At 37.0% G+C, this 19,510-nt stretch overlaps 1 long non-coding RNA gene across 1 annotated transcript in view; it reads right to left on the reverse strand.

The window, feature by feature from the left end:
• Positions 1 to 2,266: 2,266 nt before the first annotated feature.
• The window catches only part of LOC106149927, a 26,865-nt gene continuing 9,621 nt past the window's right edge, over positions 2,267 to 19,510 (reverse strand). The window contains exons 2-3 of the long non-coding RNA XR_001236410.1: positions 3,202 to 3,409; positions 2,267 to 2,413 (exon numbers count right to left, since the gene is read on the reverse strand). This is a non-coding gene — a long non-coding RNA (uncharacterized LOC106149927). The remainder of the gene's footprint in view (positions 2,414 to 3,201; positions 3,410 to 19,510) is intronic.

The raw sequence follows: 19,510 nt of genomic DNA on the forward strand, positions 1-19,510 counted from the left end.
AGAAAATAATCAAGGTTGCAGTAAGATACAGAGAAAAATAAAATTATAGAAAGAACTCTGGAAAATAACAAAATGTATGGGCAAATATGCAGGAATTTGCAATGGAAGAGAAATAGCAGATCATGGCATAGACTCAGGAAATAAGCTAGGTATTCACTTTGCAGCTCTTTTTTTCTTTTTTTTAATTTTTTTTTATTTTAAAGAGTAAAAGAAGGATAACATAATAATAGGGGGAGCTTACCAAATTACAGACAAAGTGGTAGGAAATTATCAATGGTTATTGTTTTACATATTGTTATCTACAAGATAGTTTCTCAGGAAAACAAATAGACAAATAATAGTGAGTTACAGACAAAAGAGGTAGGAGATTATCAATAGTTGTTGTACTATACTTAGGTATCTTCAAAGTGGCTTCTAAAGAATATAAATAGAACTATACATGAGTGACATACTGAATAATCATTCAATAATTCTCAATGGTTGTTGTAGGAAACACATAATAATAAACATGGATCCATTTATGAAATATGATAGGAACAATACAAACATTACAGAGTTATGGATAGATTAGTAGGAAAATATCAATGACTGCTGTAATACATGGTGGTATCTTCAAAGTGCTTTGTCAGGAAGACAGAGATACACAAGAAGAACCTAACAAGTAGTTATAGCCTAAGGGTTGTCAAAAATCAACTGAGCTGTCTGGGGCCAAAGCCATTTTTTGTAGCGTTTTCTCTCCAGCCTCCCATCGCATTGGGACCCCACAACCAGTTAGTGTCCTCTCCCCAACTGTCAGCACAGGCAGAAGGAATCCTGCTTCAGACTTCTCTGGAGCTCCACCACATCCTGTACTGTCAGGGGAAGAATGGCTTCCAGGGAGTCTCTGCAGGTATTGTGCAAGGTCCTCTTGGTTTACAGCTTCCAAGCAGCTCTCGTGACCCCAGTCCATAGGACCTCTGACTCTGTGGGCTTAGTCTGCGTTCTCATGTTCTCTGAGTCCTTGTTCAGCAGCTGCTCCTCCGCTGGCTCTGGACCTTTCTGGTTCTCAATGGCAGGAGCAAGAGTGGCCCGTTGTATGGCATGTATTCCCAGGGGTTGTTCAAAGTTTGAATGATCCACACATGTCCGTGGGTGGGCATGTCGGTTCAGTCGGTGCATGGTGGGCCAATTGTGTCATTGTTTCTCTGTGTCATGATAGATCTCAATTGAGCAGCGGCAGCCGGCCTAAGGCCGGCGCGCAACAGCACTCACCACCGCATGGCCCCCATGTGCTGGGGACCCTCCCTCTGGGGGCCTACGAGGCAGGAAGCTAGCCAGCCAGAAGACCGGCACTCCCCGCCCGTGGCTCCCCATGCACCAGGGGCCCTCCCTCCAGGGGCCTACAAGGCAGGGAGTCCACTTTGCAGGTCTTATGTTACTAATTACTTTAGTGTACAAATAACCTAAATAAAGGACCGTAAAAAAGCTAATATTTAGGCGCATCTAAAATTTTGACCAATACCCTATTAAATTTGAATCTTCTTTTATAGTGTCTAATTTGGCCCAAGACTGACAATATTGATTATTAAATGGATGAAGATTTACCTTTGTCTTTCTTTTACAACATTTATCCCTTCGTTGTACAGCATCCTTGAGCAGCAAACAAAAGCTGGATCCCTTGGTGAGAACTCTCTGGCCCAAACTTCTTGCTGCCTAATTCACCATCCATCCTTGGGTTCAATTTTATGGGTTGCAGTCCACTGAGGAAGAGAACCAGTGGATCAACTACACTGAACCCCTCACCCACCCCACTAAGAAGAAAAGAATGCTAGTCAAGAGACAGAAAAGGATGTAAAGAGCTAGGAAGCCAAAAGAAAAGTGAGATTCAAGAAAGGAGATAACAAATTAGTAGGCCCAACACTGAAGTCTTAGATAACTGAAAAGAGTTGGATTTAGTGATTAGAATTGGTAAACTAGGGAGAACAAGATGAGAAAAGACAGAGTTCAGTATTTTAAGGAAAAAAAGCAGCCAGAGAAGAAAAGAAGACAAGGTCACAGTAATAATGATGATAGCTAACATTTATTGAGGTTTGTTGTGTGTCAAGTATTCCATTAAATATTTGGCATACATAATCTTCTTACAGGAACCTGATGAAGTACATATATTGTCATTACCATTTTATAGATGAACAAACTGCAAAACATACTGGATAGTAATTTACAAGTTTATTTACTACATTACACTGCAGGAACTGATAAAGCTCAGGTTTAAACTTGGATCCTCTCAACTCTTGACCTCTGGGTCACTGTGCTTTTCACTCTTTTGAGAGGTTTATTTGAGCAAGAGGAAAGAAATGATTTTATCTTTATTTGATGAGCAGAATGAAGTTAGCTGGAACTTTCTATTTTTTTTTCTACATCTGGGTAAGTTAACCTGAGATATAAAAGAAGGGAAAATATGGTCATTGGGCTTGATGATTAGGAAATAATTTGAAATGGCTTTAAAATGTAGATTTCACAGAGGAAGTCAGTTGTTAGGCAATATTCAGTTACTCCTCTCATGAGTTATGCACCTTGTCAAGTAGACAGCATTGCTTGTCACTCCTAATTACTCTCAGAACAGATTAAGTCATGGAAAACAATTTATCATGTTCTATTATTTAAAATATTTATGCTACTCATTTCATATGAGGAAATTTGTCATCCTAGGATAGTTTGGTCATGTAAATCACAACTCCTGATTTCAGGATGACAAACAAGCGTAGACAAAAGAAGACTATTTTTCCCAGTCTATTTTCCCCAGCCACTCCCCAGGAAGGACAAGGGGTAGGTAATCTTGCAAAAACCAGTGATAGCCAGAAAAAAAGAAATACAAATCTATTTTATGTAAGTGTAGGCACTTCTTTTGAAGATTCAGAAAATGAGGCATAGAGGCATTTGACAATTGACTCACACATCTGTGAGTCAGAACTGATAATAGACATGGATACTTTCACCAACTTTTGTGCCAAGTTGTTCTAGCTATTGTGTTAAAATTTAATTTGGTATTAGTTATAATTATTGTTGTTTCATTTTTTGTAAGCAAATAAAAAATTATGATTAGGAGTTCATTTTTCTAAGTAGAGGCTCAAGGGAACTCAAAGTATTTCTGGGTACATCTTCAAGATTCAGCTTCCTTCTTGTTCACATAAAGGAGTAGAGAAATGCTCATAACAAGTTTACCGTAAGCCAGCAAGACTCTGCTTGCTCCAGGCCTGTCTTCATCTGTATTATTCACAGTGATCTCAGTGAGAACCCCACCTACAGTTATAACGCGTGAGCAGAAGGATAGGACACTTCAGTTCCACCTGGTTGGTTGACACAAGTCTTAGAGCTATCCAATTGATCTTTCATGGTTGATTTAAATTGAGCACTTGCTTCCTCTCTAACTCTGAGGAAGAATAAAGACATTTAGATATTTTGGACTATAGACATCATACATTCAGCTTACATCTCTCATCTTTGCTTTTTAAAAGATATTGGGATAGTTTATATGACTTAAACATTTTCTCCATATTAATGGAATTTAAAAAAATAATTACTAAATGCTTACACAGAAAGCAGGATATAAAAATTGTCTTGAAAATGTGTATACATGAGGGAAGGAAACCTGGATTTAAAGAATAATATTCATGTCTAATTTATTGATGCATATCTTAGCTTGAGATATAGAAAAGATTTGTTGCTGAGAAAGACTCATAAAAAGGAATCTATTATTAATCTCCAGAGAAATAGGTAAAACACACCAAATATATTCAACTAGCAGAGCCAATTTTAAATAGTCCTAATAGATATATGGATTTATTTATTTATTTATGATGTATTTGTTTGTTTCTTTGTTTGTTTGCGATACCGGGAATTGAACAGGAGGCTTTTGCAATGATCTATATCCCCAGCCCATTTTTAATTTTTTTTTTTTTTTAATCTTGAGACAGGGTTTTGCTAAGTTGCTAAGTTGCCCAGGTTGAGCTTCAACTAAGGATCCTCCTGCCACAGCCTCTTAGAGTGCTGGGGTTATAGACGTGTGCCTCCACATCTGGCTCCTATTGGATATTTTTCAAATATTTTGTGTTTTCTTCCTCCTCACCCGTTCAGATTCAGATTCAATTCATATTCACTTTGTGCTGGACCCTCTGCTAGCTGCTGCTATACCCTCATTTAACTCTCACCTCAACTCCAAAATCTCTCACCATTCTCATTATACATCCTTAGAGAATTCATGGGGCTTACTCAAGGTCTGCTGTAAGGTGAGCAGGGAGCTAGTGTTCTGGTGTTCTAGTCCAGTGTTGGATTACTCATCCATCCCTGTCCAGGGTGAACAGGTCCTCAGAACGAGGTGCCCGTGGATGAAAAGAAAAGTAAAAGAAACAAGAAAAGCAAGGGAAATAAAAGTCTGGGATCGGGGGGCTTACAGCCTCTTGGACTGCCCTCCTCGAATACCAATTTCAGTCATCTTTATTGAGCGAGAACCAAGGGTGTAGCTAGTACAAATGGGCAGGTACAAAATAACAGTTTAGCAAGGATAATTAAAGGATTATCCTTCTCCACATGTAATCCAAGACACGCCTGTGATCCCAGCACTCAAGAGGCTGAGACAGGAGGATCATAAAATCAAGGTTAATCTGGGCTGTATAATGAAGCCTTATCTTAAGAAACTCTAACAATAATAAACAAATCATTGTGTCCTCAATGCATTCTAATCAAAGAATGTCCTTCTCCACAGTCCAGGTCTTTTTTGATACCATAGTCAGCATTCCTTCTAGTAACTCTACTGTCTCCATTTCTCCAGAGTCAATAAGCAGCATCAAAATTTAGACAGTAGGGGCTGGGGATTTAGCTCAGCGGCAAAAGCGCCTGCCTGGCAAGCGCAACGTCGTGAGTTCGGTTCCCGGTACCGGAGAAAAACCAAAAAAAAAAAAAAAAAAAAAAATTTAGACAGTAAATGGCAATAGGGTTGAGTGTAGGGAAAAAGATGCTTTCTTTGTCAATTTTAATTTTGTGAACAAAAAATTAAATACAGGAGTAATTAGTACGGGAGTAATAAAGAATAGAACAGCCGACAGTTTATGCGGCATGGTATGAAACCATCTGTTCTTTCCCATGCCGATATGTTTGCACACGTGTGTTTCATCTTTGTAGTATAAGCAAGCTTGCTGCAGTGCAGAAAGTATGTAAAGTGAAACAGAAAATTTGAGTTGCAGAGTGTGTAGGTATGATCTTTTCTTCCTGCCCTTGGAATTTAATTTGGTCATCAAAATCTGTATGTAGCATGTGTTTGAAGGCAGCTATGTTTTGAAGGAGGCACTGTCACACTAGCATATCAGAGAACCACGGAGCCATGTGGAAGCTAAAGATAAGTGTTCCTTTTGCACTGCCTATTCTAATCAGTGTGCTATTTGCTAACCTCACATGAAATACCCTTTTGGTAAATACAGAGGCTCTCTTAAGGAAACATAGGGAGGAAACCCACTGATATTTTTAACCTAAGGCTAAAACAGAAATATCAAGTGAATTATTACAGAGCAAAACTCAATTATCCCTAAACACATTACCCTAATAATAAAGCTAACTTCACTTTTGTGTATTCCTTTTCTGGGGACATCACTGTCTTTAGAGTGTATCATTTACATCTCTTTTGATAAAGGAAAGCTTGTAAGAGTTTGAGTGCCTGATCTTCCACTTTATTTTGCAAGACTGGCCTTTTGGGGGCATGATGGTATGGTGTTTGTCCTTTTATGATTTCTCTGATGACGTTTGGATGTTCAGACATACTGAGAACAAAGCAAGCGTGCTAAGGAAGAAACATTTTTGTCTAACCCTGGCTCTCCCCAGTCATTTCTGGTGCAAAAGGAAGAACCCAGAGCCTGCTTCCTGACTGCATTTTCAGTTTCTTAAGCAACTGCAACAGGAAGGAATACCACTCAGCTTCATTTTCTATGATGAGTTATTTTTATCAGTACACTATTCATGTCACAGTTCAACTTCCAGCTTTTACATTTGAAATAAAACCCTCTTTTCTTTAAAAAAGAGAAAAGAACAAAAGGTCACACCAAAAATTGTACATCCACTGCTACCTATAAAAGTAATGAAAATGGAGGATGTACCATATATGTCTATACACATATATATCCTTCTACCATAGGTCAATACTTCAAAACTTGTTTTTCTTGGAACATGCAAGAAGACAGAAATGGCTTCATGAGGGCTCCATGATAAACATAAAGCTGGAGGATTTGCCACATTCCATATTCACTTCTTCTCCTTTCTCCGGCTCCCACATGACTCCTGGTTTTGCTTCCCTTCATTTTTTTGTTTACATTCTCCTTCCTTCCCCATCTCCCCATATCCTTTTATCTGGATATGTTTCTAATGTTGTGAGAAAACTAAGATTAAAGCAATAATGTCTAAGTCCTCTGATGATCTCAGAGGAAAGACAGTTCCTTTGGGTTTTCTGGTTTTTTGATGACTAATTTCTTCTCCAAGAGTGAACTGTTTATCTGCCGAGCAAATTAGCTCTTCTCCAGCACAGTAATCATCTGTCAGGCTTCAGAGGTGAGAGGTCAAGGGGTGACTTTTCTAGATTAAAATGAGATTGGCTACTTGGCGGAGCACTGGGTTATCATCGGAAAGCAAGGAGAAGAGCAGCACTAGTAGGGGTGAGGGCATGTGGAGAGCTTATCAGGGCTTTCAAGGCCTTTTGTAAACCTGCCCCAGGCTATTTTTTCAGACTTATCTCCTATAACCCTTTCATAGGGTTGTGCAACTTTTCTCAAGGCAAATTGATTTTGTTACTTTTCCCATAGCTAATGGAGTTTTGCTTCCATATCTTGCTCTGTATGTCTTTCCCACTGTCTTAAACCCAACACACACACACACACACACACACACACACACAGTGCTCTTTCTGCTAGGGAAAGTGTAGCTGTCTGTTAAAGTTGAGTCCTTGGCCCATCTGTGCCTTTACCTTCCTTGAGCAGATCCTTTTGCTTCCTCCCTCCCTTTGTGCTCTGAACACCCGCAGCATTTACCCTGTGTCAGGCAAGAGTTACTCTCCACAATAAAAACATGGTGGTCCTGAAACCAGGTATGACGTTCTTAGTAGGCTTTGAAAAAACATAACGTGCATTCTGAAAGTTTTCCTCAACTTTCCTAAAAGAACTAATAATCACCTCTGTGATCCCACGTTTTTATACTTGCTTCAGCTCTCATCATATGGCATTCATCTCTTTATTGGCACCTCTATTTTCCAGGGCAAGAAACATATGTATTTTCCCAACATCTAGCAGTTTGCAGAATATTGTAAGAATTATGTACATGTTTTGTTGCTGCTGTTGTTAAATAAATGATCGTTTCAGCCTGAAAAAAAAGTATCGCATGCATGTATGTCTTGGTAAAGAAGGTGAAGGCAGACAGTGAGCATGGCTGAGTGGGTCTGGGAAAGAGATGAAAAATACAGAGAGAATAATTACAGAAGAGTAATGAAAATAAAATTTAACTTTCCAGTTTTGATTGTCTACCTTAGAAAAGCCCATTTTTATTGGTTCTCTCACATACTGATTATCCCTCAATCTATTTGGCTTTTATCCTGCAACTGCTAGTTTTGTTGATGCTATAAGTTCACCAGGATTTCTCAAACTCCAATTCAGTATTTTAGAAACTTTTTTCAATTTACACACACACGCACACATACACACAGAGTTTACATCTCCAAATTCTAAAGTATCCTCTGATAGTCAATGTCCATTGTTGTCACAAAGTACTTAAGGTAATAAATTTAAAGAGAGGACATTTTTATGCGGGCTCATGGTTTCAGAAGGTTCAGTCCATGGTTGACAGGCTCTGTCGTCTTTGGGCGTGTGGCAAGATAGAATATCACGCTAAGTAGTATACAGTAGAGTCTGCTGCTCACTTTATGGCAGCTCAGAAGCAAAGACAAAGGAAACAGAGGGCCAGGGTCCCAGTACACCCTTCAAGGGCATGCCCCCAGTGATGTAAGATTTACCCCTAAGCCTTATCTCTTGAGGTTTCCATCACCGTCCAATAGTACTAAGCCAAGGAGCTAGAAATAGGGGGACACTAAAGATTTAAACTATAGCCTCTACTAAGTTACATTTAATTTCATAAATGCTGTTAATTTTAGCTCTATTTTATCCTCTTGAGCCAAACAAAAAACCAGAACCGCTTATATTCTTCCCCTTTCACCCTCCAGCCTTTTCCCAAAAGTTCAAATTTATTGATATCAGAACGTTTTCTAATCCCCATCTCAGTGATTGAGTTCTCATCTCATCCTATGGTCTACAGTATACTAAAACCCTCCAGCATCAAACAAAACCCCAAGTACAAGCCAGGCATTCTGGTACATGCCTGTAATCACAGTACTGTAGAAGGCTCAGACAAGAGGATTGCAAGTTCAGGCCCTGCCCGGGCAACTTAGTAACTTAGTGAGACCTTGTCTCAAAATAAAAATAAAAATAGCTGGGTGTGCAGTTCAGTGTAAAGGCTCTGGGTTCAATCACCAATACAACAAAAATAAAGTACATTGAGGTATTTTCTTAACTTTCACTTACTAGTCATGTACATAAGCATGCTTACAGTAAAGTAATAAAACACATTGTAAATAAAATGTATGAAAATTCCATTTTGAATGCCCAATTTTTTTCACTTATAAAGGCATGTTTGTGGTCGTAGAAAATTTGCAGGCTTTGCAAAATATTTTCCAGATAAAATCCTAAAGACATTAATATATATTCATAGAAATACACATATCAAGCTTATAAGTGATAACTTGTAGGTATTTTTTCCCAAGGGGGTGGTGGATCAGGAATCAAGCTCATGACCTCGCACTTGCCAGGTGGGCGCTGCACCACTGAGCTCTATCCTCAGCCCCTAAAAACATGAGATGCTTCATGAATTTGCGTGTCATCCTTGCACAGGGGCCGGGCTAATCTCTGGATCGTTCCAATTTTAGTATATGTGCTGCTGACGTGAGTACATAACTTGTAGTTTTAAGGTGAAAGAACTTTGAAATAAACATTGAAAATATTATAAGTTAAACTTTCCTTTCCATCTCTCTTTTCCTTTTTTCCTTCCCGATTTTCCTTTCTTGTAACAAATATTTGGTGTCTGCTACATGTGTATTTGATGCTATCATCCCTGATGGCCCATAGCCTTTTGGGGCTCAAGCTATTTTACATGACAAAAAAAGCTTCTTGGTTCAGTGATGCCAAGTATTTGTTGTAAGTTCCTCACCTAGTAGAGAAGAAAATGTCCCATCATTATTGAAATGGTTTAGCTTATAGCTTCGCGTCAGATGTTTATTTTATTAATATTCTGGCCAAGACTGAAAAGCTCTACTGAGAGAGTCCCTGCTCACTGAAGTTTATATTCTAGGTTATATAGTTTTAAATTTAGATATGAAGCCCTCAGTTGGGTGTGGAATGACAAAAAAAGAGCTTTGAAAAAAGAGCAGAGTACATAAGAGAAAGGAGATTGGTGAAAGAGCTTTTCTAGTGTCTTCCATTTATCTTTGCCACGTGAGAAATCTTGAGTGAAGTAACTATATCTTGATGGGATGAAAACATGATGATCTCCAAGCAATAACAATGAAAAGGCTGTGCCGATGTAATTTTCACTAGCTTTCTGTTTTGTCAGTTATTCACAGTTTGATTTACTTCAGCTCAATCAATATGGATACTATTTATATTATGCATCTGTTTTAGGTTTGTGGGAAGCATAGCTGAGGTAAAAGATGAGACTTTGGCCTCAGAGAGTTTATTTGATGTGAAGAGGAAGTCATAGCAGAATAACTAGATATCAACATTGTTAGAGTGAATATAATGATAATATCTGATATACTCTTCACGACCTCTATGTAATATAAATAGATATTATCATTGTTATATCAGATTTTTAATTCCAAGAATGATATACGTGATATATTGTACTTTCCTGCTCTAAAATGGTTATGAGAACCATCAGTTAAAGTGGTGATAGAACTTCAACTTTAATGGAATTAGAATTTTAAAAAAGTTTACCAAGTATTTTTGCAGCCATATAGTGGAAATATCTTATTTTCTCTTGTAAAAATAATGGCTTAAAGACCTAGACAAGAATATATCAAGAGTTTTGAAGCTTATCTAAGAATAAAAGCTACTAATAAGTTCAGAGTTCAGAGCCCTTCTCCCGGAGATGTTGATTCTGTGATAGATTTAGCAAACTATATTTTTATGGGGGTTTCTACTTTTAGTAAGGTTTGGGAATGCACTATTTAAGAGAAATTGTAGTTGATCAAGAAGGAGTGAAAGTACAATGATCTACTTATGCAAGTAAAAGGAAAAACACAAATGCGCAAACTGAACCTACACCCGTAACATTGCAGATAAATACAATAAAAATGTAAATTAATTCAAAAATATTTTGCCCATTATGAATATATTTTCAGCAAATGTGAGCTTCTGACTGAAAAGTAGATATAGTTAATAACAATTATACATATGTATCCATCATATTAAAATTTTCAGCTTATAAGTGGACCTTGGAAAAAGAAAATTAAAAATATTCAATGCTTAAAGTTAACCAAAGTATTTAAAAGTCATCTAGGATTCAAAATTTAAATTCTGCTTGGAGTTGTCAGAAGTTCCCTTCTTCTCCACCTTCATTCTTCAGTAAGGGTCAAATGCTTCTTAAAAGTCAGATTTTAATGCTCCACTTCACAAACATAATGAGAGCCAAATTGCTTACTTGTAGGATTTGTTTTAGTTCTATTTTTTAAATTTATTTTAAAAATGAAAGAAGGAAAACATGTTAACAAAGAGAATCCATTTACAAAACAGCATAAGAACAATACAAACAGTACAGAGTTACAGACAAAGTGGTAGGAAATTAACAGTGCTTGTTGTATTACATATTGATGTCTTCAAAGTGGTTTCTCAGGAAAACAATTAGAGACATGCAATGTTGATCAAATAATTAATCATTAACTGTTCCTTTCAGTAAAGCAATAGAAGTCAGTAGTACAACTATGTCAGCAATCCTGTATATACATACATACATATTGTTTTAGTTTTAAATGAAGGAACACACACAAAAGTTCTACCTTTGTATATAAAAGTTGCTCAGTGCTGGACATGTGGTACACACCTGTAATCTCAGCACTCAGCGGCTGAGACAGGTGGACTGCCATGAGTTTGAGGGCTGGCCTGGACTACATAGACCCTATCTCAAAAAAAAATGTTGCTCAAAAAATGTCACTATGTTATTTAGAAATCACTGTCATCATTACTCGTATCATTCTCCCTTCATGCTAAGGATAATGCCAAATGCTGGGGAGGATATGGAGACGAAATAACACACATTTTCCATTCTTCTGGTGAAGGATACGGTAACAACAGCGTTAGAATGTGATAACTCATATTATGGAAGTTTACAAAGTGGAGAGATTGTAAAGTAGGGCTCTGCCAGAGGGACTTCACAGAGAAAGTGGCTTTTGAGCTGGCCTATAAAAACTTTGTATAAAAATACTTCATTGCCAATAACTACTACCCACTCCAAGAGCATCCCTATTAATCTTCATTAATTATTTGATGACGTGAGATGATTAGTGTTTAATGGTTTCCTATGGATCATACTTTCCCAATGAGTTCAGTTAAATTGCTTGGGTCATTTAAGTGTAACCAAATGAAAGTTGTACAGTGGGAGGAAACTGCAAAGGTCCTCAATATCAGTTGCCCCTGAATATTATTTAAACACATATCTTTAAAGATTTACAGATCGACACACTTTGATATGGCATTATCTCCCCCTGCAATAGGAAGAGAAGAAATTACTTTATCCATATAATGATCTTCACAACTCAGGTCTCAAGCCAGGATAATGACTAAATAACTGAGACAACATTAAGTTTTTCTCAATCATTCAGGTGCATGCTTAATTTTATGGAGCCACTAGATGTTTCTGAAATAGGCATAAATAACTGAGGGAAGGAGAAAATTTAAGTCAAGGGGGAAAATTACATCCTAAACATTAAATAAATGGTTATGAAAGCAGGTACTTTGGGAGAGTTCTAATGAATCATTTGTATTCTAAAATAGAAAATAATCTTTTAAAAAATGTTCTTCATTTCATTCACACCCATACTTTTGCAAAAAGAAGTAGACTTTTTTTACATTCTCTTCAGATTTTGAAGGCTAGTGATTGAACAGAAGACTTGCAAAATCAATACACCAGACCAGATAATTTCCTTGGCTTCACATATTCAGCATAAAGGTAAAGAATGAAATGGGGTAAAAACATTTAAAATATGAACTTACTTTGCCACAAACCGCAAATATCTTGACAACTAATATTCCAATTTTTAAAAAATTTAAAGTTATATGAATGTATAAGAGTCAAATAGTTCTAACAAGGTTATGAAAAACAATATTCTCTACCACCCTTTTTCTAGTTCTCTCTGTAAAAAAAGGACTGCTTTTACCCGATAGCCAATTATTTTAATATTTACCTCTACATCTTGAATGCTCCCTGTTTTTATTTTAGGCATTATTCCTTCCCATAATAGAAGCTGAGCACTTTGCTCTTTTTCCTTTCCCCTGATAAATAACCCCCACTGGAGACCTACAATTCTTTATTCTCCTATCTGCTCTATGCGGTTATATCATGATTTTGACGAATTTTCAGGGTTTATACTATTAAGATTACATAGATGTGATTCATACATGAATATTTCCTGTGTATCTATTTTCCAAATTGTTTTTGTAGCTCCTTTGCCTTTTACATGGCTGCTCCTGTGCTCTGACTGTGTCCCCCTCATCCCTCACATTTATGTATTGAAATCATATTTGTCAAAATGTCAGTATCTGCAGTTGGGCCACTGGGCGGTGATTACGTCATGGGACCGAGCTGTCACAACTGGGATTAGGACTCTGATTAGAGCCTTAGAAAGAGACCCAAAGAGACCACGTAAGACACAATGAAAGGACGCTATGAATCAGGAAGTGGGAACTTATCAGACACTGACTCTGCCTTGCCCTTATTTGAATTTTTCAGACTCTAGGACTATGAGAAATAAATCTCTCCTGCTTATAAACTACTTGGTCTATGGTATTTTGTCACAGCAGCCCAAATTAAAATAATTCTTTTCACTAATTCTAACTCTCCACAATTGTCTAAATTACCCTTGAAAATATTCAGTTGCAGTATGACTGTTGATATGGTTTAATCTGAAATGTCCTTCCAAGGTCTCCTGTATTCAGAGGTAGTGGTTTTGGAAGGTGATTCAATCACGAGGGCTCTATACTCCTCAGCTGATTCATCCATTTATATATTCATGGCTGATGGCGCGGTTCGGGGGAGGGGCTTGGTTGGAGGTGGGTCACAAGGGGGAGGGGCATGACCTGAGGGTGTATTCTTCTCCTTTCTCCGCTTCTCTGTGAAGGGATGATCAGCTTTCTTCTGCCATGCCCTTCCAGAAGGCCATTTCTGCCTTGGAGCTAGCCAACAGTGGACTGAATTTGCTGAACTCTGAGTCAAATTACACATTTCCTCCTTGTAAGTGCCAGGTATCGGTTCCAGTGGGGGGAAAACTGACTAATGCAAATGTCATCTTCTGGAAGAAGTCTCTCCCAGTGTCTTCTGACTGCACCCATCAGCCGTGTCTGCCTGCTATGCCTGGTACTCAGTTGCCAGGCTGGATTCTTGCTTCACTATCACCCTAGGCGTTCTCTTCGCCTCTTTGGTCTATGTTGGACTTCATTTTTTCCTGCATCATGTGTCTTCCTTTTTTTTAAATTTTCCTTCCTTGTTTCATAACAACAAAATCTCCTTTCACAAGAACAGGCATACAGCAGGTAGATTTTTCTGAGGTCTCTTATGAAAATGCCCTCTGATACTGGGCTGATAGTTCCGTCAAGAACCAAGTTTTGGTTGGAAATAATCCTTCAGTGTTGGGAAGACAGTACTCCACTTTCAGCTTCCTGTATAAATACCAACAAGTCAGAAACCATTCTGATTTCTGATTATTTGGTATGGTCATTTTTTTTTCTCCTAATTCTAAAACTTCTGTGATCTTCTCTCTGGTTCCAGTGTTCACAAATTTCATAATTAGGTACCTTACTGTCAGCCATTTTTTAAGCCATTTTAGTGGGCATTTAGACTAGAACACGTTCAATTTGGAAATACATATCCTTCAACTCCAGTAAGTCTTTTTTTTTTTTTTTTTTTTTTTTTGGTCTTTTCTTCCGGTACCGGGAATCGAACTCACGACCTTATGCTTGCCAGGCAAGCGCTTTGCCGCTGAGCTAAATCCCCAGCCCCTCCAGTAAGTCTTGAAACATATTTATCTTCTCACTTTGTTTGCTCTTTTTTCTTCCTACTGTAGATAAACTGGATATATTTTTTTTGTCTACTTTCTGAATGATTTCTTCTACTTTATATTATAATCTTTTACCGAGTTTCTTATTTCTGCTTTTATAGCTATACAAAAGAGATTTGTCATTGTAATTATTTTCTGCAGGTTCCTTTTGTATAGTATCCTGCTTCAAATTTATGGTGGCATCTGGCTATGTTAGATTTTTGAGAATTTTTTTAAAGGTTTTTTTTTTTTAACTGTGTAATCTTTTTCTTTCACATCAAGTTGAATTTTTGTTGTTTTGTTCTATTTCCTCTTTGATTTTGTCCCTTTCATGTTAGAACATTTTCTTATGATAATCACTAGGTACCTGCTCCTTTTTTAAGAATGGGCACCAAAATGCTGATTAGATATTCTGAGTACATGGATGAGACTTGATTATGATCTTTCCCATATGGTAAACTGTTAGCAGCATACTTTATTTCTTCTCTCTTGGAATGACCAGATTTTCCAGAGCAGACTCTTCCAATCTCCTACTTAGAGAAGAGACTGGATGTTGATACAGGAAGATGACTAGGGTCTAAGCATCAAATATGTGTTCATTCATTTCCTCCTTCTAACTTGCTACTAAAATTATCAAATACACAGCAAATTAGAAAAAATAGTTCAGGGCCAACCAGTATACCCTCCACTAGATTCAATAAGTTTAATGTGCTACATTTGTCCTTTTTCTTTTTTCCTCTCTGAATGTCTGAAAGTAAGATGATACCAAATATTTCAGGGTACATCTGAACAAATTAAGGACATTTCCTACGTGAACCTATGGGGTATTGTTGTATCTAAGAAAAATAATAATTTTATCATTTAATATTGTCTTATTCAAATTTCCCCAATTGTCACAAAAATGTTATTGTTATTTTATTAAGGCAGTACTCCTGCCTTAATCTAATACACTCAGTGTTTCTCAATCCAGGTCTTACCTTTACTCTTCCCTGACAATAAATCCATAAAAATTGCTGTGGTGGAGAAAGTCAGTCACTTAGTCATGTAGAGTGGGGGAGAATATCTATTTCTTAATCTGCAATCTTCTCCCACCACTGCTAGCACTGTATGTACATTTGGTTTCACTGTCAGCTGTGTTTGGTGCCACTAGCTGCTGAATGAGCTTTTTGGGGATTGTGTCACATACTGGGTCAATATTTGCCATTTCCCATTGCTAAATTAGGGTTGGTATTCTCATGTCTGCTGTATTGATGACTATATTATTTATTGTACAAGCAGAACACATTTAAGAGTAAAAGTTAGCACTTTTATTATGACAGGATTATTAATAGAGGCAAACCAGGCTTGCCAGACCAGCATCTGGTCACTATAGGGAGTCATTTCTTACCTGATTTCAGCTTTACAGCTTTGTTCTTATAGCCCTCTCACCTGATCGTTCATCCTTGAAGTATTTTGCATTAAGAAACAAAAAACAAAATCCTTTCCTATTATGAGTTATGTATATGGAACAGCATGTGATCAATGGCTGCATTATCTTTATCTCCATTTAATTATCTTTCACTCTGATCACTTTGTACTTGAACATTTTGCTATTTTAATATTAAGTGCCTTGCTTCACAAAAATGGCATTTCTAAGACCTCCCATGACCTAAAGTGAAGTCTTTTATGTAAATGTTCAATAAATATGTTATTTGATTAAAGCCATCTGTTTATTTTAAACAGAATCATCTCTGCTTATTTTAAACAGAATGTCAAATAAGTGCCAGCCAAATTAAAATCAGAGGCGTATGATATAGATTGTTAAAGTAGTTTTGAATTAGATTCTAGAGTTAACTGTTCTATATATCCCTAAAATACCTTTTCTTCAACATACTAAGTGGACAAAAACTGAAAGCTTTCACTCTAAAATCAGGAACAAGACAAGGATGTTCACTGTCACCACTCCCATTCAATATTAGTTCTAGAAACACTACCCAGAGCAATTAGACAAGAGAGAGAAATAAAAAGGAATAAAAATAAGAAAGGAAGAAGTTAAATTATCATTATTCACAGTGACATGATATTTTGCATTGAAGACTCCACAAAAACTCCGTCAAAAGACTTCTAGATTTAATAACCAAATTCAGCAGCATATCTGAATACAAAGTCAACACTCAAAAATCAACAGCATTCCTGTATATAAACAACAAACTCACTAAGAGAGGAGTTAGGGAAGCCACTCACTTCACAATAGCATCCAAAAAAATTAAATATTTAGGAACTGATCTAACAGAGGAAGTAAAAGATCTATGCATTCAAAATTACAATACTCTCAAAAATGAGATCAAAGAGCGTATCATAAAATGGAAAGAGATCCCTTGCTCATGGATAGGAAGAACCAACATGTGAAAATGGCCATACTGCCAAAATTGTTTTACAGATTTAATGCAAACCTGATCAAAATACCATTTGCATAGCTCATAGAACTAGAAAAAAGATTCCTAAAATTCATTTGGAACCAGAAGAGACCCCGGACAGCAAAGGCAATCCTGGGCAACAAAGGCAAGGCAGGAAGGAACATAATCCCAGACCTGAAATTATACTACAAAGCTACTGTGATTAAATGAGTATGGTACTGGCAATAAAACAAACCTGAGAACCAGTGGAACGGATGAGAAGATGCAGACACGAGTACAAACACACTCAGCCACCTTATCTTTGACAAAGGGGCCAAACATGCTCACTAGCAGAAAGATAGCCTCTTTAATAAATGGTGCTGGAAAAACTTGCTCCTACATGACAAAGACTAAAATTAGATCTATGTCTATCACCATGCATGAAACTAAAGTCAAAATGAATCAAAGTTCTAAATATTAAAACAGGAACACTAATATACTGGAAGAGAAAGTAGGTAGAAATCATGAAGACATAAGGGTAGGTAGAGAGTTCATGAACAAAACCCAGACTACACAGGAAATACTTCAAAGAATCAACAACTAGGATTTATTCTTATTAAAAAGCTTTTGCACATCAAAAGAAATCACCAACAGAATGAAAAGACAACCCACAGAGTGGGAAAAAATTTTAGCCAATTCTCCCTCAGACAAAGCACTTCTATCTAGAACATATAAAGAATTGAAAAAAAAATTAGATCCCCCAAATTCAAAGACCCAGTCCATAAATGGGCATCTGAGATTAATACACACTTCTCAGATGAAGAAATACAAATGGCAAATAAACAAATGAAAAAATGTTCAACACCACTGTTTATTCAAGAGATGCAAAGTAAAACAACACTGAGATTCCATCTCACCCCAGTAACAATGGCTATCATCAAAAAATCAGCCAATAACAAACACTTGAGGGGCTCCAGGGATTAAACAACACTTCTACACTGTCGGTAGAACCACTGTGGAAATGTGTGTAGATGCCTCAAAAAACTAGAATTAGAGGTCCCGTTTGACAAAACCATTTCCATCCTGGGTATCTTCCCAGAAGAATTAAAAACATACCACAGTGATATATGTGCACCCATGTTTATAGCAGCACAATTTGTAATAGCTAAATATTGAAAACAACCCAAATACCCATCAACCAAGGAATGGATAAAAAGATGTGGAGTATTACTCAGACATGAAGAAGGATAAACTTGAGACTTTCATAAGTAAATGGGTGCAACTTAAGACCATATTGATAAGTGAAATAAATCAGACTCACATGTATAAACATTGTATTGTCTTCCTGGTATGAGAAACTGAAAGAGTAAAGAAGGTCTAAAATGTATAATAGATATTGTGAAATAGGAAGAAATTGTTGGAAAGTAAAAAGGATCTGGGTTGGGGGAAGGGAAAAGGATGGAAAAGGGGAAAAAATGCAAATCAGTTATACTGTTAGTGTCTTTTAGATCATTAAAAAGGAAAGTGTGTGCTAATTTCCATTGGAGAAATTTTTATGTGCATATCTTGTACCCTGAGCAACTACTTTAAAGATAACAACATGTAATGTATTAACTATTGTTATTCTCCCATTATTTTGTTATGAAATTTTGTTTTACCTTTTTCCATAAAATAAAAAAAGAGAAAAAAAATACTTTTTCTTCATATCTCATTGAAAAGCCTATTCTTTCAAGGCTCACCTCAAATATACCTTCACCTTTAAATCTTCCTGGATAATATTCTCAAAAACTTTTTTCCTTTTCCTGTAACATTTTGTGATAGCCACTAATTGTATCATTTCAGCATTTATTCCATGTGTCATAAGTATCTCACTTTCCTAGTGTGTGGCTTTCATTGAGTTCAGCTTACATTTAGTCACATATTTTACATTGGAGCCCAATTGTAAGGACACTTAGAACAGATCACACACACACACACACACACACACACACACAATCACTGGAATAAGTGTGCCAGAAAAATACACCCCTTTACTGAAATACACTCTAACTTTAAAATGTATTATATTTTACTTTTTAAAAATGTCTACTGCACTCTCTCAGATGAACAGATGGAAGGGACAGGGAAAGCAGATAAACAAAGGAATTAAGATGTGTTGTGTATATGTACCAACTCCCCACAAGGAATGTAAACATTATGTACTATAAACGTGTACTAATCAACACATTGAAAACCTAATCTCTTGACCCTATAATAAATTATAACCTGCTGTTTAAATATATTGCTGTCATGCAGAACTTCTTAATCTGGGATTTATGTACACAATTTACTGGCTCATGACTTAAAGGAAAAATAATTATTTTCACTAACCTTTTCCTGATATTTAGAATTGCATTTTACTATGAATGTGGGCAACAAACTGTACTAGCACTAGCAGTATCATACCTGTAAGTGTGTCACCAATGGAAATAGCCCTTGAAGCATATTGTAGATATTCTGAAATACATTTTATACTTATCTCTACTTTGGAATAACTGAAATTACTAGACTTGCTGCTAAATCTTGTTATTTATTTGTTAAAAGCACAATGGCGCCCCTGGAGGGAGGGCCCCCGGTGCACAGGGAGTCATGGGCGGGGAGTGCTGGTCTTCCAGCTGGCTAGCTTCCTGCCTCATAGGCCCCCGGAGGGAGGGTCCCTGGCACACAGGGAGCCATGCAGCGGCGAGTGCTGTTGCACGCCGGCCCTTAGGCCAGCCGCCGCTGCTCAATT

Source organism: Chinchilla lanigera, unplaced genomic scaffold (genome assembly GCF_000276665.1).
Source record: "Chinchilla lanigera isolate Chin_1 unplaced genomic scaffold, ChiLan1.0 scaffold00005, whole genome shotgun sequence".
Classification (NCBI taxonomy): Eukaryota; Metazoa; Chordata; class Mammalia; order Rodentia; family Chinchillidae; genus Chinchilla; species Chinchilla lanigera.